General features: G+C 40.0%; 1 pseudogene; it reads right to left on the minus strand.

The window, feature by feature from the left end:
- Positions 1-23838: 23838 nt before the first annotated feature.
- Positions 23839-25206, minus strand: LOC136329033 (U2 small nuclear ribonucleoprotein auxiliary factor 35 kDa subunit-related protein 2 pseudogene; annotated as a pseudogene).
- Positions 25207-27638: the final 2432 nt, after the last annotated feature.

The following is a 27638-nucleotide window of genomic DNA, read 5'->3' on the forward strand; positions in this document are numbered from 1 at the left end:
GCAGTCCTGAGAGAGAAGTTCATAGCATTACAGGCATGCCTTAAGAAGCAAGAAAAAGCTCAAATAAAAAACTTAACCCTGCATCTAAAAGACCTAGAAAAAGAACAACAAATAAAGCTAGAAGTAGAAGGAAGGAAATAATAAATATCAGAGCGGAAATAAATGACATAGAGGTTATAAAAAAAATACAACAGATCAATGAAACCAAGAGCTGGTTCTTTGAAAAGGTAAACAGAATTAATGAATCTTTAACCAGACTCATCAAGAGAAAAAGAGAGAGTACCCAAATAAATAAAATTAGAAATGAAAGTAGAGAAGTAACAACTGACACTGCAGAAATAAAAAGGATTGTAAGAAAATACTATAAAGATCTATATGCCAAAAAACTGGACAACCTAGGTGAAATAAATTCCTATAAACATATAATCTTCCAAAACTCAATCTGGAAGAATCAGAAAACCTAAACAGATCAATTACAACAAATGAAATTGAAGCAATTATCAAAAAACTCCCAGCAAGCAAAAGTCTTGGATTGGATGGCTTCACAGGCGAATTTTACCAAACATTCAAAGAAGAACTAACATCTATCCTTCTCCAGCTATTTCAAAAAATTCAAGAGGAGGGAAGACTTCTTAAGTCTTTTTCTGAGGCAACCATTATTCTCATTCCAAAACCAGGTAAAGATACTACAAATAAAAAAAACTATAGTCCAATATCCCTGATGAACATAAATGTTAAAATTCTCAACAAAATATTAGCAATCTAGATCCAACAATATATCAAAAAAATCATACATCATGATCAAGTGGGATTCATTCTGGGGAGGCAAGGCTGGTACAATATTTTCAAATCAATAAATGTAATTCATCACATAAACAAAAGGAAAGATAAAAATCACATGATTATATCAATAGATGCAGAAAGCTTTTGATAAAATCCAGCACCCATTCATGATCAAAACTCTCCACAAAGTGGGAATATAGGGAACATACCTCAACATAATAAATACCATCTATGACAAATCCACAGCCAACATCATACTCAATGGGCAAAAATTAAAAGCAATCCCCTTAAGATCAGGAACAAGGCAGGGGTGCCCCCTTTCACCAATCTTATTCAACATAGTTCTGGAAGTTCTAGCCACAGCAATCAGACAAGAGGAAGTAAAAGGCATCCAAATTGGAAAAGAAGAAGTAAAACTATCTTTATTTGCTGACGACATAATACTGTACATAAAAAACCCTAAAGTCTCAGCCAAAAAAACTACTAGCCCTGATAAATCAATTCGGCAAGGTGGCAGGATATAAAATTAATATTCAGAAATTAGTGGCATTTTTAATTTTTATTTATTTATTTATTTATTCATTTTAGAGAGGAGAGAGAGAGGGAAAGAGAGAGACAGAGAGGAGAGAGAGATGGGGGGAGGAGCTGGAAGCATCAACTCCCATATGTGCCTTGACCAGGCAAGCCCAGGGTTTTGAACCGGCGACCTCAGCATTTCCAGGTCGACGCTTTATCCACTGCGCCACCACAGGTCAGTCATTAGTGGCATTTTTATACACCAACAATAAACTGTCAAAAAAAGAAATTAAGGAAACAATTCCCTTCACTATTGCAACAAAAAGTATGAAGTGCCTACCAATAAATTTAACCAAGAAGGTTAAAAGACTTGTACTTGGAAAACTATAAGACATTGAAAAAGAAATCAAGGAATATACAAACAAGTGGAAGCATATATTGTGTTCATGGGTAGGAAGAATAAACACCATTAAAATGTCTATATTACACAAATAATCTATAAATTCAACGCAATTTCTATTAAAATACCAATGGTATACTTCAAAGATATAGAACAAATATTCCAAAATTTTTTATGGAACCAAAAAAGAAAACGAATAGCCTCAGCAATCTTGAAAATGAAGAATAAAGTGGGAGATCCTGGTGTCAAGTTATACTAAAAGGCCACTGTAAGCAAAACAGCTTGGTACTGGCATAAGAACAGGCATATAGATCAATGGAACAGAACAGAGAACCCAGAAATAAACTCACACCTTTATAGTCTTTTGATATTTGACAAAGGAGGTAAGAGTATACAGTAGAGTAAAGACAGTCTCTTTAATAAATGCTGTTGGGAAAATTGGACAGGTACATGGAAAAAAAAGGAAACTAGACCATCAACTCCCATCATTCACAAAAATAAACTCAAAATTAATAAAAGACTTAAAGGTAAGTCGCGAAACCATAAACATCTTGGAAGAAAACATAGGCAGTAAACTGTCCGATCTTTCTCATAGAAATATCTTTGCCAATTTATCTCCATGGGCAAGTAAAATAAAGATAAAAATAAACAAATGGGACAATATCAAACTAAAAAGCTTTTGCATAGCAAAGACACCATTAACAAAATAAAAAGACAACCCACACAATGGGAGAACATATTTGCCAATACATCTGATAAGGCGTTAATAATAAAAATTTATGAAGAACTTCTAAAACTCAACACCAGGAAGGTAAACAATCCAATCAAAAAATGGGCATAGGAACTGAATAGACACTTCTCCAAAGAGGACATACAGATGGCCAATAGGCATATGAAAAAATGGTCGATGTCATTAATCATCAGAGAAATGCAACTTAAAACCACAATGAGATACACCTCACACCAGCCAGAATGGCGCTCATTAACAAATCAACACACAATAAATGCTGGCGAGGGTGTGAAGAAAACGGAACCCTCCTGCACTGTTGGTGGGAATGAAGACTTGCGCGGCCACTGTGGAAAACAGTATGGGGTTTCCTCAAAAAATTAAAGATGAAACTGCCTTTTGACCCAGCTATCCCACTTTTAGGAATATATCCTAAGAACACCAAATCACTGATTCAAAAGAAGAAATGCATCCCCATGTTTATTGCAGCATTGTTTACAATAGCCAAGATCTGGAAACAGCCCAAGTGTCCATCAGTGGATGAGTGGACTAAAAAGCTGTGGTACACATATACAATGGAATACTACATGGCTGTGAAAAAGAAGGAAATCTTACCTTTTGTGATGGCATGGATGGACCAGAAGATTATTATGCTAAGTGAAATAAGCCAGGCAGAGAAAGACAAATATCATATGATCTCACTTACATGTGGAATCTAATGAACAAAGTAAACTGAGGGAATGAAACAGAGGCAGAGGGACTGTCACAGGGAGCAGAGGGACAGGTGTCAGAGAAAAGGGGGATGAGGAGATGGGATCAGAGAAGGTGAATGGATTAATGAAACTATACATACATAACACACAGATACAGATAACAGGACAGGAAATCCCAGAGGTTATGTATGAGGGAGTTAAGGGGAGGGGACGAAGGGGATGTAATACGGGACACGGGGATGGGGGTGAGGGTGTTATATTGAGTGGGACACTTGAATCCATGTTAACATAATAAATTAAAATTAATAAAAAAGAAAATAATAACTGATTCCCTAGTCCTCTTGCTGTAAATAATGATAAGCTAATATGGTTGTAATGAGGCTATGATATGTGCTTTTGCAAGGGAGTTCTGAAGCGCTGTAACAATGTATCCCTATTTTACGGCAGAGTTGTCCTAAGAATGAGTACAACTCAGTACCAAAGGTGACACTTTTGGGGCCAGTGATGGGAATTTCCCACACACAATTTCTACACAATTGTTATAGAATATGGAGATTAAACTGATGAACATATAGAACAAAACAAATCTGAGGTGCTGGCACATGAGATGAAACAAGTTTCTCCTCCCTCAGAACTACCACCCACTAGGAAAGAAAGAAAGAAAAAAAGAGAAACATGATGCTTCCATCACTAATTGCCCTTAAATGCAGCAACTAATCCATCCCACTTGCTTAGTAATAGCCCCCTGCTCTTTGAAATCCTTGGTTAATTTTAATGGGATTAATTTTGTTCTGATGTTCATTGTCCTTTAACGTTTTGTTTAATCATGCAAGAGGTCCTGTATGTTTTTGGAAAGAAAGGAATGATTTCTAAACAGAAAGCCAAACAAAGGCCTAATTTTGTTTTCCTTGAAAATATCTGAGAATTGTGCATAGTACTAAGATTTATACTTTTGCGAGGCAGGTGTTTTTCTAATATACACCTTATAAAATTTAGCAACAAGGAAGATAAGTCACCACCAACATTGATTCAATTCAATAAACATTATTTAAGCACCTAAACAATCAATACAGCACAAGATGCAAGACATTATGAGGACATAAAAATGAATGCGTCTGGGATCTCATAGTACAACAGAGAAGACAAATGCATGCACAAATAGCACTGATATATGGGACTGTATGAAAACTGATATTACAGAGTACTAAGTATTAAGGAGATATAATAACTTGCATTTGAATTGTAAATTTATGGTTTACAAAAGGCTTTCATGTACATTATTGTTCATTCGAATTCCACAAAAATTCTATAAAGTATATGAAGATTGTTATCCCAGTTTTACAGATGAGAAAATTATGGTTTAGAGTTGTTGACTAGCCAAAGTTCACATGGCAAACAGAAAGAGGGGTCAGGCTTTAAGTGCTTCTCCTGATTAGCAGTATTATTCTGCTTTTTATGTATACTATGACCAGATATTAGTGAGCTCCCTTTAAATAATGTCAAGTCCAACAATATATGCATTTATCCTGTCAGGGACGGGTGACCTGAAAATGTAACATTTAAACCTATCCCTGGCTTCCCAAGCCCTGAAGAAAGTCCAAACTCTTAGAGCTGGTATAGGGGAACTTTCCTCACTGGTGGTTCCTGCTGGAGTCTTCACCCTCATTGCTTGCCATTCTTGACCTTGGACTCCAGTAATAAAGTGGAACTTGTATCAATAGTTTCCCATGCACTCTGTGGTTTCTCACCCTTGCTCAAGTTATCTCCTCCACCTGGAATGGGCTGGCTTCTTGTTTAACTTGAAAACATCCTGTAAGCACCTTCTCTTATTCTACAGCAGGGGTCTCAAACTCGCGGCCCGCGGGCCGCGGCCCGCTGAACAATTTTGTGCAGCCTGCAGATTAATCCACGGGCTTACTTAATTTTATCCAAAATATTTTGAACTTCGTGGATTAGTTCTACAGGATGGAACTGGTGGATGAGTAGAAAAACGAGTCCCTGGTCAGCAGTGGCCTGCCCACTGTACTTTTTAGCCTTGACTAGAGCCTGTACTAAAAGCAGAATGGGGTAAAAAGTTCCTAGTAAAGAGGAGACAGCCTGAAATGTTGAAATAAGTGAATTATTAAAAGAGAAACATGAACTCAAACGTGCTTTATTCTTAGACGTAGATAATTAGAGGTAGATGGAACCCAAAAGATTGTCTGGGCCAGTCCAGCTGTGGGATCTCACATATACACAAAGCTAAAATTCATTACTAATTCAAAGAACACAAATAAGAGTAAGAGAGCAATTCTCTCTTGTCACCTTGCCATTCCCCCACCTCCCTCACTCTGTTCCAGCCATACGGCCTTCTGATTGTTCTCAACACATCAAGTAAAAACCCTCCCTAGGGCCTTTGGTAGCACTTGCTCTGATCTGAGCCAGGAAAGCTCTTCCCTCAGACTATTATGTGGCTCCTTCCCTTATTTCATTCAGGTTTCATTGCAAGTGTCTCTGGTAAATGAGGCCTTCCTTGTGCACATTCCACTAAATTCTAGCCCTCTCTCCCTCACACCCTCACTCCCTAACACCCTGACCCAACTGTATTTTACTGCATAACACGTATTACCACCTGACCTATATACACGGTGGGGCAAAAGTAGGTTTACAGTTGTGAGTATGCGAAAGAGAGTTTTTTCTTGTGTTAATTCATTATTGTATTTTTGCCATACAAACGACTGTAAACCTATTTTGACCCCTCCCTGTCTACACACTATATATTTGTTATTACATTTGTTACCTCTTTCACTTCTAAAACAGTCCATCTTTGTGTGGACAGAGACTTTATGTTTCACACTGAAGTATCTTCACGAACTAGGATGGTGCCCGGCACACGGTAGGCACTCCGTACAAATGTGCTGAGGGAATGAATGGGTGGATGAACGAATGAATAAAAGTTTCCCTTATACTGGAGAAACTGAAACTATTAACAACACTTAGTGGTGCATACTCTGTTGGTGGGAAAAGAATAAATCAAGAAAAATCTTTTAGAGGGCTATTTGGCACTTGTAAATATTCATCAAAATAAAAGATAAACATTCCTTTCACTCCAGCTACTCAATTTCTTTGAATTTTCCACATAGCAGTATCAGCTTACAAAGCTATACAGCCAACAACAGTTTAAAAAGTATATTTTTAAAGAGTAAAATAAATCAAAACAACCTCAGTGTTCATCAATAGAGAATTGGTTAAATAAGTTTTGGTGATTTTGCAAACAGTCTTGAAAGTAAGCAAGGCTGCTTTATGTGAAAGCTGCCTGCGATGTGTTGTTGAGGGGGAGAAAAGGTTACAGAATTGTATGACTAGACTGAGCCTTCTCACTTTTGCAAAGATGACATGGTATAGATTTGCATGTATAGATGTTCACGTGCACTAGATGGTCCCTGGTAGGATGTTATCCAACTGAAGCACTGATTATCTCTAACAGGGACCAGGGAGGTGACTTTCTCCCTGATTTAAGCACTTCTGTGCTATTTGATTTTTTCCGTCATAAACTACTTTGTTTAAAATTATTTTTCACTGCCACATTTCTCAGAAATCCTAAAAGACTAATGAAGATAGATGTGAAGACTTCTTTGAACACTGGCTCTGCAACTTACTAGCAATGTGACCTTCAGCAATCAATTTGACCTCTCCAGAAATCAAACCCATTACTTGACAAGGAAGCAGGCAGCATAGGACTCCCACCTGGCTGTACGAGAGGGGACTCTCCTGGACACTGAGCCACACTATAAGGAGCTGTAGATAACAGAATAGATGGGTTTGGGGAGGAGGTCAGTATAATGTTGCCTCATATCATTATATATTGACATTAATAGACTCCATAAAGCTTCTTCCCCTTTTTACCCAGGATGTGAACCAGACATCTTTAAGATTGCAGCAATTAATTTCATCCATCCAGGCTTCCCAATCAATGCTTTTACTTGGGAGATATTTATGTTTAGGATGCGATGCTGAAAAGCTCCTCCCCTCCCCCCTACCCTAGTCGGGTCCCTAGGGCATTCTGATACCATTTCTAGAGTTAAGTGCTGGGCCCTTGGACCCTTGATGTGAAAAACAATAAATAATAATGAACTTCAGAGCTTGGTAAATACAGAGCTTTTTGCCAAGTTGTAGAAAGAATGCTCAAGCATGCAAAATAAATGAGAAACAGAATGTAATGCTCTCAGCTTTGATCCTAGCAATTAGAAGTGAAAAGAACAGCTATAATTTTGCATGTTGGACTGTCCCCTTCCTAGCGTTTTGGATATCAATGGTCATTGCTTATTAGGGTGCATTTCCTTTTTTTAGCCACCCTATTCCTTCTTCACTCACAAACCTCACTGTGCTAACACTCTGTTTTCCCCCAAAGTATTATAGTTAACTTAGCTCTCCCTCTCCAGGCCCTCACTGGGGTCCATTTCCCATCTAATCCAGACAGTTCAGCTTTCCATAACACTCATTTCCACATGCCCATCTTCTGCCTATATGCTTTCGAACAGGAGCAGAATTCAGTCTAACTTTCTTAAAGTGGGACTCAAGGACTCCCCTGTAATCTGAATAATTTTGCTATAAAACAAAAGAGTATATGGTTTTAAGAGATATGGGTTTAACTTAAAGCTGATTAGCTTGTTTGGATTTCTTGGCCTCTTTTAGCTTCAATTTTCTCATTTGTAAAATGGGATCAATAATAACACCAACCTCTCAATATTATTGTGAGAGTCAAATAAGTTAGTGCTTATGAAAGTCAGCAGTGAACACTGTAAAATATAACAGGAGCACTAACATTTATGACTACTTGTATGAAATATGAGGGGGTGTACTTACCAAAGATCACAGCAACCTAGGAAGGCTATCATTATTTCCATTTTACCAGTAAAATGACCAGGTAAACGTGTGTTAAACAATGTATCCTAGTTACGCAGGAGAGTCCAACACAGATAGAGCCAAGAGTCCAACACAGCGGTATGGCCCTGGTGCTCATACTTGGACCGATCTGCAGCTCTACCATCAGACACTATCACTGCCCATTCTTAACAAAGGGATGCCTATTCAGGCTCCCAGCCATTTCCCCCTCTGACTGTTCCAGAGCAGGCCACATTCAACCCATGATTAGCCATAAAAGCCTAAGTGCAGGGTCCATCGGACCTCTCCCTCCTTTTCACAGTGCCAAATCCTTCACAGCCCACGGCAACTCCCACTCCTTTCAACAGATCTCCCTTGACTATGGTCGCCATTAAAAACTTCCTTAATCTCTCATCAGCATCTCTCACCCAGCCCAGGAGTGTACCTAACCAGCCTGGCCCGGGAGTGCACCTACCACGTACTTGCATTCTGTGTGGGCTCCTGCGGGTCAGCAGATCAACTTCCTGTTTTTCCAGCATTCAGCAGGATAGAAGGTACTCAGTGAATATTTCTTGAATAAATAAGTATCTAATTAGATATTGAATATCTAATTTGGTATTCTTCAAAGGTACTCATTTATATGAAGTACTTGAATTAATTGTTATAAATATACATTTCTGTGCCCCATGACAGACCTGCTGACCCACAATGCTGGAGGTGGGTGGAGCCAGGGAACCTCTAGTTGAACAGGCAGCTCAGGTGAAGCTTATGATCAGGGAAGGCTAGAAAATGCTGGGCTCATTCAATGGCTAGTAATCAGGGCTACACACCTGAACATTTTGGAAAGGTTTTCACACCAGGCAAACTCATTTTCATCTCCACCCATCTCAGAGATTCTGACCCTTGAAATCTAGGATGCTTTTGAAAAAAACCTCTTAGATGATTCTTAAATCTCCTTTTTTCTCCTTACCTCAGTGAAGAACCTGTTTCTAATCATTTCATGTATATACACTGTGACTACAACCCCCCACTTCCACCACAAAAGGGACTACAATGCTGATGGTCTATAATTTTGAATCCCACACAATCCCAGGGACATTATGGTATTCAATAGCAAATTGTTTAGTTGTCATAAAGTTCTATTCTATTCTCTTACCCATGCCCCATTTCCCACCTACCTATCTACCTTACCACGTATCCAAACCTACTCTTGGTTTAATTCACTTATGTCCTTTAATTTGCTTGCTTAGCTACCTCTCTACACTGGAATCCACAGTAAGTGACTTCAAATCCTACCCTCATTGGAATCCTACATTGTTTCACTCAGTACATTTTGATTTATTCAAACAACTGACATAAGCCCTTGTTGGGGAAATGGTCCCTTGTTTTTAGGCTGTGTAGCCATAATGCCTAATGTAACCAAGGACACAAGACCGTGAGCACTGCCTTAATGTAAGCACCTTATGTAACCAAGGTCACAGTTGTTGGCTAAGTGCCACTATTGTCTGATTAGCCATAAAAGCCTAAGTGCTGGGTCAGCCGTGGGCCTACTGCCTGGGGGCTGCTGCCTGCTGCTGCTGCTGCTGTTCTGGTTGTTGTTGTTGCTGCTGCCCCCGCCCAATTAAGCATGCTCTACCTGCCTATGTCATCTATGGCTCCCTGTGTGTCTTCTTCAGCTCCCGGCGCCTCCCAGGCTACGTCCCTTGCCTCCGAATTTGGGCCCGACAGCCCTGTATTACGTTCAAAGCATGCCCTGGCTGCCAGTAAACCTCTGCCCTTGCCTTTGGTATTGCTATACCCAGCAAGGTCAGTTCCCCCGTAAATGAACCATGGATCTTCCTGTGATCTATACCAGTGGTCCCCAACCCCTGAGCTGCGGACCAGTAGTGGTCCGTGGGCCATTTGGTACCGGTCCGCAGAGAAAGAATAAATAACTTACATTATTTCCATTTTATTTATATTTAAGTCTGAACGATGTTTTATTTTTAAAAAATGACCAGATTCCCTCTGTTACATCCGTCTAAGACTCACTCTTGACGCTTATCTCGGTCACATGATACATTTATCCGTCCCACCCTAAAGGCTGGTCCGTGAAAATATTTTCTGACATTAAACCGGTCCGTGGCCGAAAAAAGGTAGGGGACCACTGATCTATATGACTGGTTGGCTGCATGAGGACTGCTCACCCAGAAAACATCTCCCAACAGACTTCCCCAGGTGCCTAGAAATTCTTTTTTTTTTTTTCTGAAGCTGGAAACGGGGAGAGACAGTCAGACAGACTCCCGCATGCGCCCGACCGGGATCCACCCGGCACGCCCACCAGGGGCGAAGCTCTGCCCAGCAGGGGGCAATGCTCTGCCCCTCCGGGGCGTCGCTCTGCCGTGACCAGAGCCACTCTAGCGCCTGGGGCAGAGGCCAAAGATCCATCCCCAGCGCCCGGGCCATCTTTGCTCCAATGGAGCCTTGGCTGTGGGAGGGGAAGAGAGAGACAGAGAGGAAGGAGGGGTGGGGGTGGAGAAGCAAATGGGTGCTTCTCCTATGTGCCCTGGCCGGGAATCAAACCCGGGTCCCCTGCACGCCAAGCCGACGCTCTACCGCTGAGCCAACCGGCCAGGGCCCAGGTGCCTAGAAATTCTAATATGACAACTACATATTTTCTTACCTTCAGAATAATTCGAACATAAGTATAGTCACATGCAGAAACACTAATTTATTCAGTTAGCACACAAGTAGGCCATGGAAGGAGAATGAGACAGTCAGCCAATGAGACAATGGGAGAAGAGAAGGGCCACTCCGTCCAGCACCTGCGGACAGGGACTCTAAGAAAACACTACCAGATACATGTATACATGTATTTGTGACCAACAACGGTGTACACAAGGGCAGAGATATTTGATAAAGCTGGGAAAGGGTGGCCCAAGACATAGCTCTCCGTGTGACACTGTTTATGAGAACATAGGAATAAAACAGGACACTTTCTGATCACTGAATTTATATAATTTCTAACTTCATATTTGCCCTCAACCTGATCATTTTAATATGCTGATTTTTTATACTCATTCAGTTTTTTTATCCTCTTATTCATCCTCTCAGATCTACTCATTTCCCTTCCTTGTATCTAAGATCCTTTAAACATGCTATTTCCCCTTAGGCCTCAATTTCCACTCCTCCAACTCTCCTTGAATGTGTGATGAGTTGGTAAAGAAGAAAAGGACAGGGAAAAAAAGGACTTCAACTTAAAATTCATCATTTGTCTGTTCTATAGTTGGTGTGTGTGAGAGGGGGCGGGGGAGAGAGAGAGACTAATTGATTCTGTACTTTCCTTAAAGAGAATTGGGACTTGACAGTATTCTGTAATTTTATATATGAGATTTGGATTTATTTCTTTTCTTTTGCTTTTTCATTTTCCTCTCTGCTTCCCTCCCCTTTCCTTCAGTTGCTGTGGATTGCAATAAAGGCTAAACAATCTGCCATTGTATACAATTTGCACACAAGCTGCCAAGTTGGCTGCCAGGTTTAGTCCTGATGTGATCAAGAATGGTTGAGTTACAAAGCCACTGAAAAAAACCGGTTTTCTACAGGAAATAGAAATTTATTAAAGTCAGGCCTCCTCACACACACAGGCTGCGAGGCTGGCGGCCTGCCAGGTGCACCGGGCTGGAGGAGGAGGAGGAGACCGGCAGATGTGATCTCCAGCCCCAGCTTGGGGAAGGCTGGGGCGCTGCGGGACCTGGGGAGGCGGCTGTCACACACACAGAAGACTCTCAATGAGACTTCTCCTAGGACACCAACACTATGGTTTCTTCTTCTCTTGAATCCCCGTGCTTCCTAGGGAGGGCATTTATGGATTCCAGCCTTTCGTGGGCTCGCAAACTGTATTTCAACTTATCTCTGATCCACTTGTCGCTTTTCTCCAGGAGAATACAATGTTAAGACCTTCATGGAGTCTTATAACCTCAGCAGAGTTCCTTAACTTCTGAGTCTCAGTTGCCTCTTCTCTCCATTTGGGAAAAATACATACGCCGTGAATTATGAACTGAAATGAAACAATGCCCCCAAACTGACAAGCATTGCTATGGGGATGACTGGCCCTTTTTAGTTCCCCACTGATTTGAACTTTGCTTCAGTTCAGGGGCTATGGGCCCGAGGAGGCCCTGGCCTGGCTTCCTGACTCCTCCTCTGACCTTGTAATGAGGGCTCACATTTACTGTAGGGTTTCTTGGACCAGCAATCATTCTACCTATTTTAAAAATATTCACCCATTTAATCCTCACAAACCCCCTCTGAGGTGGTTGCTAGTCTCCTTGCACGTCACAGATTAGGAAACTTGAGCAAAGAGAGGTTTAGTACTGTTCAGATGAGAGTCCAGAAGGTTTGGCTTCAGAGTCTGGCACCTAAGGGCAGACTACTTGTTGGAAAAAGTTTTTTTTTTGTTTTTTTTTTGTGTGTGTGTGTGTGTTTTTTTTTAACAGAGACAGAGAGAGAGGGATAGACAGGGACGGATAGAGATGAGAAGCATCAATCATCAGTTTTTTGTTGTGACACCTTAGTTGTTTATTGATTGCTTTCTCATATGTGCCTTGACCGTGGGGCTACAGCAGACCAAGTAACCCCTTGCTCGAGCCAGCGACCTTGGGTCCAAGCTGCTGAGCTTTGCTCAAACCAGATGAGCCCATGCTCAAGCTGGTGACCTCGGGGTCTCAAACCTGGGTCCTCCGCATCCCAGTCCAATGTTCTATCCACTGCGCCACCGCCTGGTCAGGCAAAAAAGTTAGGTTTTTATATACACTTTGCAGAACATTCTCATCAAATGTGGTGCTGGAGATTTGGAAAACAGGTAAAACACAGATACTGAGGAGCCATAAGGGACAGGGAAAAGCAGCTCAGAACATGTTTCTGGGTAGGAAGTGAGCACATCTGTGGTCAGCCTCTCACTGGGATGGAGTGTCTCGGTACAGAGTAAGATGGAAGTCCAGGAACCTGAGTTCACCCCTTTTCCTCACACCTCGTGTTTTCTCTTCTCCCTCGAGCTCCCAGCATTTGCACTGCTTTCAAATTTTCTGAACAGCTTTTGGGTCTAATTCATTTTCAGACACAATCATTGCAGTTAGCATTTATTGAACTCAACACTATATAAAGCACCATATGTACATTTTATTATTTAACTTCAACAACTCTGTGAAATGTGTGCTATTATTTCTTCACTTTATGATGAAAAGGGTGAGGCTCAGAGAGGTTATGTAATTTGTCCAAGATCTCATCTCATAGCTCACAGGTGTCAGTGCACAAGTGTGAGTGGAGTCTAGCTCACTCCAGAACCCAGCTCTATTTGAGCTCTGATTAAAATAGATCATAGATCTTAACTTTGACCCAGGAAGGAAAAAAAATTTCAGACAGTCTGTGGGAATTTTTGATCCCATCCCATCCCATCCCATCCCATCCCAAATTTCTTAATCCCCTGCTGGGAGAACAGCTGTTAGGCTTGCTTGCTTGTACTTTGCCTGACTGGTGTGAGCACATGGTAGGGCCACATGTGTATAGCCTATGTAAGGCTTTGGCTGCTTGGGCAGATTGCAGATTGCCTGCCCACCGCTGTGAGGGCCATTTTGCTGTTTGTTTCCCTGTAGCCATGAGAAGAGGTTTTTCCTTGACTGTTTGCTCATCTGCCATTGAGAAAATCTAATAAACGCAATGGGCCACCACTTTCCAACTCCACAGTTCCTCTACTGTCTTCTCAAGTCCAGTGTGAACCTGCCCGGCCTTAGCCACTGGCGTTACACCCCCATCTCAGTAAATGGCCCCACTATCCCTCAGGTCAACAGGAACTCTGACCCTTCTCTCCTCAACTCTAATTCATCAGCCACTCTTGTCAATTCAGCCTACTGTGTAACCCTTGAATCTATCTTCCTTGTCATCTTTCTGCTCAGCCCTTGTTGGGGCACCATCACCTCCCACCTGGGCTGCTGTCTCATGTATGATCTGGCTCCTGAGTCTTTCTCTGACTCATTTTTCTCACCTTTTGCCACCCCCCCCCCCAGCCCTGCAATGCTACAAAACAGTTAATATTGAACTACTTTGAGGTCTTCCCAGGTGTTGTGTTCTGTCCCTGTCTCAGGCACGTCTCAAGACAAACTGTTCTCTTTGCCCATGCACTTTTCACAATTTTCCTCATTGCCTGCCTAAATCCACTTATTCTCCAGGGCTCAGCTTGGATGTCACTGCCTGTGGGAAGCTTTTTCTTAGCCTCCAAGTCTCAGTAAAGGGTCTCTGTAACACCCAACCCAGCCTGAACTTCACCTATTATACTGCTTCCATTTATTCATTTATATTCTCCTTTAAATTATAAGTTCAGTGAGTGCAGGGTTTATCACTACCCTCAGAATTTAACTCAATTAATATTTGTTGACTAATTGAATATGTGCTTGTAAGAGGGTTCTGTGAAGAAATGGAATCAAGAGACTGTATATAGAGACAGAGATTTATGATAAGGAATTAGCTCACCTGCCTATGGAGGTTGGCATGTCCCAGATTTGCAGGGCTTGTCAGCAAGCTGAAGACTGGGAGAGCTGATGGTATAGTTCCAGTTTGAAAGTCAGCAGGCTCGAGGCCCAGGAAGAACTGATGTTTCAGTTCCAGTCCAAAGGCAGGAATAATGCTGTCACTCAAGGGAGGGTCAGTCTTTTTTGAGCTATTCAGGCCTTTGATGGATCAGGTAAGGGCCCATCACATTAAGGAGGGCAATTTTGCTTTCCTCAGTATACCAATTTAAACATTAATCTGACCAAAAACACCCTCACAAAAATGCCCAGAATGTTTGATCTAATACTTGGGCACCCTGTAGTCAAGTTGACACATAAAATTAACCATCATAATACATGAAAAAATAAACAAAAGAATGAATGAATGGTCCCTCTGTTCTTCACTGGTCCATAGCTGACAGTACATAACTCCCTCTCTTTCTCCCTCCAAAGTCACTACCATTGGTCAGCAGTGGAAAAAGCAAGATCCAGACTCTTAGTCCCTGAAGAGTAAAAATACGATTTTGCTCCTTTGGTTCTTGTCAGCTATGACTGCTACATTCTCTTTCATTTGAAAATTTATTGATTCAAACTCCCAAACGATATGGGGCAAATACTCCACTCCCAATCATAGCTGGGAATGGTGATCACTGTACCAGGCGGGCAACATCCACTCTACTACACTTCCTCTTATTAAATAACAACAGAAAAGATTGAATGAGTAACAAAAGAGGATGCAGATACCTGTGCACACCAATGAGAACACACAGGATGGTTTTGTCCCCACCATGAAAACACCATTACCTGCCTTCTGATAGCCTTCTGTCCATATGGCCACATTACTAAGGGACTTTAAATCAACGTTCAGATATTTATTGTCTACTCTCTGTCAGATATTGTTCAAGACACAAGCAATAAAATAATGATGAAAACAGATAAAATTCAAATCTTTACAGAATGTAAAGGGAAGATAAATCTCCAGAGCTGGTTTTCTAATAGAGTTTTTTAAAAATCAAGTTATTTATATTATAACATGAAAGTGCTTTTTATCAAAGAGCCTGCACTTGGCATAAAAACTTGGGGCAAGTCGCTTCCATTTATTTAGCATTGGCCTATCTTTTTCTATTTCCCATGCATAGTAGTATAATTATTAGAGTGTCTCCTGCACTATCCCTATGACCTACTATGATGCTTGGCACCTGAATGAAGAGATGAAGATTTTGTTTGTAGTAGTAGAGAGATATTTGTCCTGACTTATCTACCTTGTTTAGTGTACTGTAAAAATGACCAGTTCTTTACTCTCCCCTGTAGTCAGGTCCTCTGTAACTATGGCTTCATAGCCTTTCCCCTTAAAAGATGAAGTCATTTGGTACTCTGGGCTTAACTTGTGACCTGTGTTAGCTAAAAGAATTTAACAGAAGTCATAGTGTGTCAACTGTGAACTCAGGCCTCCAGAGACCTTGACCACTTCTACTCTCTCTCTGGAAACCTGTCCAGCTGCCATGTAAACAGGTTTGTGCTTGTCGGCTGAAGGATAAAAGGCTAAAAAGCACAAAGAAAGCTGTCCCAGGTGGAGCCCTTGAGATCAGTCCTCAGCTGAGCTGGGTGAGAACTACAGAAACATGGATGTTGACTGCAGATACAGATGGGTGAGTCCCACTGCTCTCAGATGAACTGAGAAGCTAGGCTGATATGAAGAGTTGTGAGCTAAACCAATGGCTATTGATTTTAGCCTCAGTTTTAGGTAGTTTGTTACACAGCAAAGCTAACTGACACACTATTTGATCCCTTCCTTTTGTGAGCAGCAAATCAACTCTATCATACCCTTGTAGATGTCAGGATGGATACAGTGGAAATACCACCTGTATGCAAGGATAGACAACTCTACGCCATAGAAATATGGTATTTAACTTTAGACTGAACTGAACAAATTTTGACAAAATCATGAGTGCAGACAGTTTTCTTTTTCTTTATATTTACGTATCTTCTTTTTAAATGGAAAGACAAGTAAAATTTGGAAAACTGTAACTATTTGAATCTAAATTTCCCAAGCTTCCTTATAAAATTTAGACTCTTTTTATTCCCAAATCTTTTACTTTAATAGATTGTGACTTTATAAAAAAAAATTTTATTTGTATATTTTTGCCAAAGTGCGATAGGATACCTTTGAGATGTTTTGGCCAAAACAAAATAGCATATTCCTGAGGTTTATTTCTTTGTAAATTAAATAGAACTTTATTTCCATTTAGCTATCTTGAGAGCCTGAGCATCCTATAGATCAGGGGTTGGGAAACTTTTTGGCTGAGCCACATATTTTAAAATGTAATTCTGTGAGAGCCATACAACAACCCGTGTATGTTACGCATTATCTAATAAAAATTTGGTGTTGTCCCGGAGGACAGCTGTGATTGGCTCCAGCCACCCGCAACATGAGTGGTAGGAAATGAGTGGATTGTAATACATGAGAATGTTTTATATTTTTAACATTATTATTATTTTTATTAAAGATTTGTCTGCGAGCTAGATGCAGCCATCAAAAGAGCCACATTTGGCTCACAAGCCATAGGTTCCCGACCCCTGCTATAGATTTTCCCTGATAAGGTTCTCTTTAATTTTTGGCCAAATTAATATTCAATTTCAAGTTAAAGATAAAAAAGAATTCATGAGCTTTTCTGGTTCTCTAATATGGAACGATGGCACTGGACTTATTTTATTACTAAGGCAATCAACAGGGGGCCCAAGATTAGAGGTTTTGGATAGCTACATCCCAGAATGTTCTTATTTATAGCATGAAATCAGTTTTACAATGCAGAGCTTTTCTGACACATCAAAGTTTTGAATGCTGAATCCTACTCCCCACTAACTCCCCAGCTCTCGGACACTCTTACTAGTTTACTGCTTTTAGATAAGTATCTAAATTGCTCTCAATGACAAGTACCTTGTTCTCTCCAGGCCCTGTCTAGGATGTCTTGGATACCAGACCTGCCATTTATACTGGATATTAACATTAAGCCATCTTTTTTTTCTGAGGCCACTGTGCACCGACTACCTGATTGTGACTTGCTACTTGTGTTCCAGTGTGCTGTGGTCTTAGCACACCCTTGTTTATGAGATGTCAATGGACTGTCTACATCAGGGGTCCCCAAACTACAGCCCACAGGCCACATTCGGCCCCCTAAGGCCATTTATCTGGCCCCCGCTGCACTTCCGGAAGGGGCACCTCCTTCATTGGTGGTCAGTGAGAGGAGCACAGGATGCGGATGCATCCACATCCTGTGCTCCTGGAGTACTGTATGTGGCAGCGCCGCACACTTGCATCACTTGTTATGGCTAGCAGTGACAAATATGAAACCGGATAATGACCGTCTCATTAGCCAAAAGCAGGCCCATAGTTTCCATTGAAATACTGGTCATGTAAAGTAGTGCAACCATTATGGAAGAAAGTATGGTGGTTCCTCAAAAAACTGCAAATAGAACTACCTTATGACCCAGCAATCCCTCTACTGGGTATATACCCCAAAACCTCAGAAACATTGATACGTAAAGACACATGTAGCCCCATGTTCATTGCAGCATTGTTCACAGTGGCCAAGACATGGAAACAACCAAAAAGCCCTTCAATAGAAGACTGGATAAAGAATATGTGGCACATATACACTATGGTATACTACTCAGCCATAAGAAATGATGACATCGGATCACTTACAACAAAATGGTGGGATCTTGATAACATTATACGGAGTGAAATTAGTAAATCAGAAAAACAGAGAACTACATGATTCCATACATTGGTGGGACATAAAAATGAGACTAAGAGACATGGACAAGAGTGTGGTGGTTACCGGGGGTGGGGGGGGAGGGAGGGCATAGGAAGGAAGGAGGAGAGGGGGAAGGGGAGGGGCACAAAGAAAACTAGATAAAAGGTGACGGAGGACAATCTGACTTTGGGTGATGGGTATGCAACATAAGTGAATGACAAGATAATCTGGACATATTTTCTTTGAATATATGTACCCTAATTTATTGATGTCACCCCATTAACATTAATAAAAATTTATTAAAAAAAAAAAGAAATACTGGTCAGTTTGTTGATTTAAATTTACTACTTCTTTATTTTAAATATTGTATTTGTTCCCGTTTTGTTTTTTTACTTTAAAATAAGGTATGTGCAGTGTGCATAGGGATTTGTTCATAGTTTTTTTTATAGTCTGGCCCTCCAACGGTCTGAGGGACAGTGAACTGGCCCCTGTGTAAAAAGTTTGGGGATCCCTGGTCTACATACCCCTGGCCTACAAAGTCTGAAATACAGAATGAGCCTGATCATCCCACAATTCCTTCATTCTGAGTTATTTCATGACTGAGGAGAAATTACTTCAAGGACCCCCTGTACTGGGGTTTTCTTATATCTGCTGGTTTCACAGAAAACGTTGAAAACCCCTCTCCTGGGCCGCCCAAAATTCCTAGAATTCCTGTAGTCTTATTGTCTGTCTCTCATCTGCTTCAAAGTGGGCCATATATTTATGCAAGTGCAAAAAACTATACACACCTATATAAAATCTCCCTTATCAATTAATACTATTCAAAATGTGGCAAAAAATATTTTAAAGTACCAATTGAATCAACAACAAATGAAAAATGGATGTAGGGATAAATTATACTAACAGAACTGACTTTGAATGTGCGAGTAGATGTATTTTCTATCATTAAAGACACTGGGTCACCCTGAGGTCGCAGCCAGCTCTGCTCCCCTCTCCCAGCCGCCCCTCCTTCCTGTCCTACACAGAGGTGACGTGAGCAGCGTTTGCAGCCGTCCTGTAATCATGAAACAAAAAGTGTGAAGACCAAGGCCAGTACTCTCAAATCAATAGAGTAGAAATACAGAAAAAGCTTGGTCATCGACACAACTAGCTGGACCAATATGCTAAAAACTTCCCCCAAACTGCTCCTTGTTTTGTGAGAAAAATGAATCTTTATTGCTTTAATCCTCTAGTAAGTCTTCTGTTATTTGCAGCTGAATATGGAGAAAAATGTTTTTGAATATGGGAAAAGTTTTACTTCTAGTAGTCACACAATAACAGAAATCAGTTATAATTTGCACATTTAAAAAAATTGTGAATTTATTAGGCTCACTGTGACATAGACTGAGGTTTATTTTAGACTATTATATATCAACCTATACCACCTAACCAAAACAGTATCTTAATTCTGTAGTTTGACTTTAAGATGCATGGCAGCTTGTAAACACATCTATTATCTAGGACTTTCCCCTCTACAGAAAACATGTTTTCTCTATCAGTAAAACCCTGTGAACATGAGCTAGTTGTTGAGACATGCAAAAAAAAATGCTTCAAGAGATCAGACTGGATGGTGTAATTGTATTTGCTGAAACAGAATTTAACTTGTAAATATAATTATCCTTGGTCGTTAGAGTGATTACTTTTCATCTGGATTCTCCTCTGGCCTCTAGAACTTAAAAGTGAGATGGAAAGTCAGGGAGAGGGTTTGGATGCCCAGTCCATGACAAAAAGCGCCAAGGGCTGGGGTTGGTAGTACAGCCAGTAGGAGAGTATGGAACACTTAAAATTCGCCTTCAGAGCTAGTGAGACATTGTTCAGAAAATGAGAGCCAGCTGTTCTACATCTTTTATGATGAAAACCCTAGATTTTGCATCTGGGAATCAGACTAGCCAAAAAGAATTCTCCCCTGAAAGGTAAATATTGAATATTCCTCCTGGAATTAAATATTTAAGTAAGATTTGGATCTCATTCTTTAGAGATAATGGCTTAAATCTAATTTTGGGTCTCAAAAAAACCCCACCAATATAATTAAATTCTGTGTTGATTTGTTCATAAACAAATGTATTAATAAACAAATAAACAGAGATGCACAGAATAGGGCCTCCACGCTCCTCCACCCCATATAATGCTGCTGGGTATTCACTGCTTAGGAGCATTCATGGCCTGTAAGTTAAGAAGCAAGGAGGCACAAGCTGGCCAGGAGGAGAACAGGCCCTGGGGCCTCCTGGCTCTCTGCCAGCCCCCAGGGAACGTCCTGCTCCCTCAGGTAGGAGGAGAAGCAGCTCTCCGTGAACATGAATGCACTGATGTCTGGAAGTCATTAAAGAAAAAAGAGCTCTTCTGGTTCTTTGTACCCATTCTCATCTCTGAGAGGGTAGTTAGCATTTGTGTGGTCCTGCCTGAAGGCAGTGGTCAGGAGAGACTGACTTCTCCAGGTTGGTTCTATAATTTTAAGCTCTGGGTTATTTTCCTCTTCGTAAACCTTTTGTAGTATAAGTAAACGTCTTCCTGGGGAGGGAAAGCAAAATATTCCTGCTCTTGCAAAAAAATGGTCATGTGCAACGTAAGCCTTTAAAAGTGTAACAAAACCTGGTGCCTGGCGTCTAAGGAGACTGTCAGAGCCCCTCTGACCCGAGTACATAAAACGGCTAACTGGCACCATCTGGAGGGAAAGAGGAGTCTAAACAATAAAACACATTTCTAAAACCTGACTCTAAGGTTATAATGACAAAAATCCAAACATTATAGGGAAACGTTCTAAATGGCATGTCCTGCTTCTTTCCTCCTCCCTTATTCTCTGAATGTACCTTAGCCTATCACAAGGAGACTGGACTGATGATGTTCACACAGGATCTCAACTTTAGACTTGACATCTGTCTGTTAGGCTATGCACCCAGTTACAAGGCTTCATTACACAATATGACAATCTCCTTACCGATGGCATCATTTTTTGTGTCATGTTAATCATATTTGAACTACATGTTGGAATTATATTGTGTCTCAAAGCGTCAGCCACTAATAATTTCTGTCATTTGTGTGGTCCTCTCAGAGATGAGAATGGGTACAAAAACAACTAATAATTAGAGCCTGGGGTATCTAATAAAACTGCAGATTTATGGGTTTCAGTTTAGGCCTTCTGAATATGAATTTCTTTCATACTTCATTAGAACAATTATTGGAAGGAAGTAGTTTGTTATTTTGCCAGACATATATAGCACTTATTATGAGTCAGGTACCATTTTGAGCACTTTCCAAATATTAATGTATTAATGCATTGGATGTTCTCAATAACTGTAGGGACCTACATACTATGTATTATTACCCATCCTTGACTGATGAGGAAACCAAAATGCAGGAAGGAACGTGTCTCAGGGCACATGGCCAGAGAATATGTAGCAGACCCATCCAGCCATCCCAGTTTCAGAATCTGAACTCCTAACTACCACCCCGTGTTGTCTTATTTGGTTTAAATAGTAGAAAATGTTCTCAATTGGAAGTTTTAAAAAAAATGTTATTTTGGCTTTCATATATTTTTATTATATTTTTTGTCTGCATTTAAAAATAAGAAATACAAATATAGACAGGTAATGAAAATATTCTGATATGTTAGGGAATGTTTTCATTGCCTTGAATATACTGAGGAGAAATAGCAAATAGTCATAGTAATTAACATAGTGAATATTTATTTTGTTTTATGCTTATTTATAAGTAATTTATCTTATTTAATTTTTTGACAACTCTAGAGATAAATGAAGTTACTACTATAACTTAAATAGGTTAAAAGTAATAGAATAGAAAAAGATATACCATATTAACACTAATCAAAGGAAAACTGTAGTTGCTATATGAGTATCAAAGTAAATTTTAAAGCAAAAAGTTCATTTCAAAATTATAAATGGGCCCATTTATCAAGAGGACACAATAATCCTAAATGTTGACAAACCTAATAAAGCTTCAAAAGATCATAACAAAAACTGATAGAACTAATGGGAGAAATCAATAATGTATAATTATAGTCACAGAATCCAACACATTTTTCCCAGTAATTGATGAAACAAGCTGACAAAAAATCAGTAAAGATATAGAAAACTTGAACAACACAATCAACCAACTTCACCTAATTGACATTTATAGAACTATCACTTAACACTAGCAGAATATACATGTTTTTCAAATGTTCAAAAAACATTTAACCAGGATCACATTATGAGCCATTAAACAAGTATCAATAAGTTTAAAGGAATTCAAATCATATGCAAAATGTTCTTTCCATATGGAATTACAGCAGACAATAGTAGAAAGATTTCTGGAAAATCTCTAAAACTTTGTAAAGTAAATAAAACTTTTTTAATAATATAATACATGGATCAAAGAAGAATCAAAAAGGAAATTAGAAGTATTTTTAAAATAAAATAAAATTATAACATAAAAATAGTTGGAAGCTGCCAAAGCAGTACTTAAAAGGGAATTGTGTAGTACTAAAATTCCTAGATTAGAAAAGAAAAAAAGTTCTCAAATGAATGACCTCAGCTTCCATCTTAACAAATTGAGGAAAAACAAGAGTAAATTAAAACCTAAAATAAGCAGAAGACAGGAAATGATAAATATTATAGTGGAAATCAGTAAAATAAAAACAGAAAAGAATAGAAAACATAAACCAAAAGCTAGTTCTTGGAGAAGATGAAAAAATTTGATAAACCTCTAGCCAGAACGATCAGGAACAAAAAGATATAAATGGCACAGATAGAGATTTTACAGACACTAAAAGGATAATAAGAAAATATTATGAATTAACTTATGTCAAAAAATTAGACCTCTTTGATGAAATGAATAGATTACATGAAAGAAGCAAATAACCAAAGCTGACTCAAGAAGAAACACATAACCTAAATCAACATAAAGCCATTTTAAAAATTGAAAACTCTAGGCCCAGTGGCTGGCTACACTGGTGAATTATATCAAACATAGAAAGAAGAAATAATGCTGATTCTACAGAAACTCTTCCAGAATATTTAAAGGAAGGGAATTCTATCCAGTTCCTTCTATGAGACTGGCATTACTCTGATACCAGACCTAGACAAAGACACTTAAAGAAAACTACCCTCATGAACATAGATGTAAAAATTCTAAACAAACTATTAACAAATCAAATTAACAACACATAAAAGGATACTATACCATGACCAAGTGAAGTTTATCTTGGGAATGTAAACTTGGTTTAATATCTAAAAAAAAATCAATGCAATTCACTCTATTAATAAACTAAAAAACATAATGCTTTTTTCAATAGACATAGAAAAAGCATCTGACAAAATCTAATTTCCATTTCAGATATAAATGCTCAGAAAATTTGGAATAGCAGGAAACTTCCTTAACTGGATAAAGGACATCCTTGAAAAAGCTACAGCTAACACTATATTTAATGACAAGAGACTGATTTGCTTTCCTCCCATGTTCAGAAAGAAGACTAAAGGTATCCACTTATACTATTTCTTTTTTTATTTTTTAAAACAAGGTTGATTTATTTGGATTTGGGACTATGAATAGTTCTGTCTCTACTACTTGACCTCCTCCTACCATGACTCTTGGACCTAGATGGGCTCCGGCTTCCGCTTCCGCTTCCGCTTCGGCTCCGGCTCCTGTTCCGGCTGCCCCAGCCCCTGCCGCGAGAACTGTGCCTCTCACGACTTTTTGTCACGTGTTTGTGAGATTTCTTCCTGCTGTGGCTACTTTTCCTTCTCTCCGTTTCCCCATTCCGTGTGTAGGAGCAAGTCAGACTGGGGCTCCTCCTCCGGGGTCTGCCGCAGTACTCGCCGCGGTGCCCCATCCGCTCTCTCCTGTCTGAGTTCTTCCCAGAGGCAGAGCCAGCCGATCTGGAGAAGGGCAGAATTCCCTGTAAGCTTCCCAGAATTCATTGTTGGGATTTCTGCACACATGAAGGAAGTTGCAGTGCTTTCCTCTTGGGCATTGTTGTATTTCAGATAAGCCACAAACCGCCATTTTCCATCGGGTCACTGGGCAGAATTCGCACTGAAGCTGCCGTCCTGCAAACCATCGTGCGTTAAACGGAGAAAGGGCCGCCTGGCACTCTTCTAACGATTGGTATTGAACATACACATTGCCCCTTAGAGAGGTTCCAAGTTGCAACTGACCTCGAACTGGATCACCTTCCCCACTTTCTTGAACTCAGGGAGCACATCCTCACAGAAGTCCAGGAACTGCCGGTAGGTCTCCTCTTCGCTGTGCTCCAGGCCGGCGTCTGCTCCATTGCACACGTGGTAAACATGCTTCTGATAAGAAGGGTGGGGAAATTGTGTTTGCCGGAACACCTGTCTCCAAATCTGCAAGCTCCCGTTTTACTGTAGAACAGACAATTAGTTCGATCTTTCTCCATTATTCTTCAGTCCGTAGGTGGTTCTGGGTTTTGCCAGGTGGCAACGTTTTCCAACCATTTTCAGCCCGCTCCAGCATCGTCTGCACAGCCTCCTCTCTTGCTTTCTTCTCTTGTAGCTTCTGCTTCTCTTCTTTCTCTTTCTTCTGCTGTTCTTCCCATTCTTCCTTTAACTTTCTCTCCTGTTCTGTTGTCGTTTCCTAGCCGTCTCTTCTCTTTCCTTCTTTATTCTGAATTCTTCTTGTGCCTTCCACTTCTGCTGCAACAGCACTGCTCATGTAATTTTTGCCTCTCTATCCCCAACAGCGTCTCTTCTTCTTGTTCAACAACACTTTCCTCCTCTGCCTCCTCCTTCTTCGGTGGAGAATCCTGAGTCCCTCGATCTGGTGAGCTCCTGCCGACGTTTCTTTAGTTTCTCCTGCTTCAGCGCCGCCCTGTACTTCTCCTGGCTCCGTAAGCCTACGGACGTCGGTGACAGTCCTGATCGCATCCTGGGAGAGGCTCGAGCTGCTGCGGTTGGTCGCTCGCTCGGCCTATTTCCCCATTCCCTCCTGCTTGCACCACCTCCAGGCCCAGGATGGCCCGCTCTGTCCCCTGTCCCCTCTTCCGCCGGCTGATCTCCCTCAGCCCAACTTACCTCCGTTTCTCTCTACTAGTTCTTTTCAACGTTGTACCAGAAGTTCTCGCCAGTGCAGGAAGGCAAGAAAAAGAAGTAAACACATTTAGATTGAAAAGGAAGAAACAAAACTGTCTTTATTTGAAGATAGTGTGATTGTCTATATAGAAAATCTGAAAGAATATACAAAATAGCTATTAGAACTAATAAATGAGATTAGCAATGTTGCATAATACAAGATTAATATGTAGAATTATCAAATTGTATTTCTATACACAAGGAAGGAACAATTGGAAGTTAAAAAATAACATTATTTACAACCAAAACTATTATCACCATTATCACCAAAACTATAAAACACTTAAGAGAAAAATATGACAAAAGATACTCATTCAATACATGAACAACTAAAAATTACAAAGCATCACTGAGAGATAGAAGACCCAAATGGAGATTTCATGAATGGGAAGACTCAACATAAAGTGTCAATTATCTCCAAATTGATCCATAGATTCAATGTAATCCCAACAAAAATTCCCACATGAAATTTTGTAGAAATTGATGGGTTTATTTTAAAATTCATATAGAAATGTAAAAGATGTAGAATAATCAAAACAATTTTGAAATAAAAAAAAATTAGAGGGCTAAACACTTTATTTTAAGACATAATAAAACTATAGTAAATAAGGCAATATGGTTTTGGTATAAAGATACATGAACAAATCAGTGGAACAGAAAGTCAGAAATAGACTAATATATAAATATATATGAATAACTGATTTTTGATGAAGATACTAGATAATTCAGTGGAGAAAGGGTATTTTGATAAATTTTGACATTATACACCCATGTACTTGTCACTACTATCAAGATTGAGAACTCTGGGAGGTGACAGTTATGTTCTTAATGTTGATAGTAGTGACAATTACTTGAGTGTATCAAATATCAAAACTTATCAACTTGTATACTTTAAATAGTTCAACTGATTGCATGTCAATCAAATGTCACTAAAAACACCTGGCATCTTCTTTTAGAATCAACTCCCTCAAGGTATTCTTGATTATTAATAATGCCTCCCGTTTTTTTACTTTTGAATTCACCAATTTCTAAATTTCCAAGTTTATTTTTTAATAGATTCTAAGACAGTGAAACAAAAACTTTTATTTGAGATGAAGAAATTGTGCTGACTGGTGATATGTGTGTGGATCCTATATTGTTAAATATTTTTAAGATAAAATCTATCTGGTTGGCTTATGCTTTGAAGGTTTAGAGCAGGGGTCTCAAACTCGCGGCCCATGGGCCGCATGCGGCCCGCCCACCAATTTTGTGCGGCCCGCAGACTGGCCCGCAGATTAATCCACGAAGTTTGATTAGTCTGCGGGCCGCACAAAATTGGTGGGCGGGCCACACGGCCGCGAGTTTGAGACCCCTGGTTTAGAGGGAGAGTCAGATGGGCAGGCAGACAATTTCAGTATAGTTGCACACACATATACATAAACGCTGTAGAGGGAGAGAGACAGAGACAGAGAGAAGAGCCTGGGGAGGGTGTGTATGCAGAGAAGACTTGGTGGAGATGATACCTGAACTGACTTTTAGGAAATAAATAGGAGTTCACCAAGTGAAAAAAGGAAGAGACACTTCAGATAGAGAAAACGACATCAACAAAGGAATCAGGGAAGGAGGAAAAAACATGTTACATGCAGGAAAGCATAAGGAGATTGTAGCATTAAAGCACAAGATAAGCAGCTGTGGATGAGATTGGAGAAGGTAGGTGAGGGTTCACATGAAGGGCATTATGATTTGAGCATAATCTGTTAGGGATTCTCTGAAGGGTCTTAGGGAGGTAAATAATGTCACCAAAAAGAACTAGAATTGCCTCTACCCGTTAAAAGGGCTTCATAAGATAAAGTGATGGTAAAGACAGAAATGAAAAGATGGATTTAAGACATCAAAAAGACAATATTGCTAGTCCTGGTGATCAACTGGCCACAAGTTAAAGAAGTCTATAGTGACCCACAAGTGTTTATCTTGGGATTATTATATTAACTGAAAAAAGGAATACAAGAAAACAGAGGAGGTCTGGTTGAAATAGAAAGAAGAAGAAAAAATTAGTTTAAGTTGGGCATGTTGAGTATTAGGTGCATGGGGGATGTTAAAGTGAAGATGATTTTTAAGGCAGGTAGGAAATGGGTCGAGAATGTGAATGTGCATGGCAGTAAATTCTGATTGTGGCCAGCTGAGAAGAATGCATAGAGAAGAGCATTAGGCTGGGAACTGAAAGAATCTTTCACCAAGGGCCAGGGGTAGAAAAGAA

Source organism: Saccopteryx bilineata, chromosome 3, assembly GCF_036850765.1.
Source record: "Saccopteryx bilineata isolate mSacBil1 chromosome 3, mSacBil1_pri_phased_curated, whole genome shotgun sequence".
NCBI classification, from domain to species: Eukaryota; Metazoa; Chordata; class Mammalia; order Chiroptera; family Emballonuridae; genus Saccopteryx; species Saccopteryx bilineata.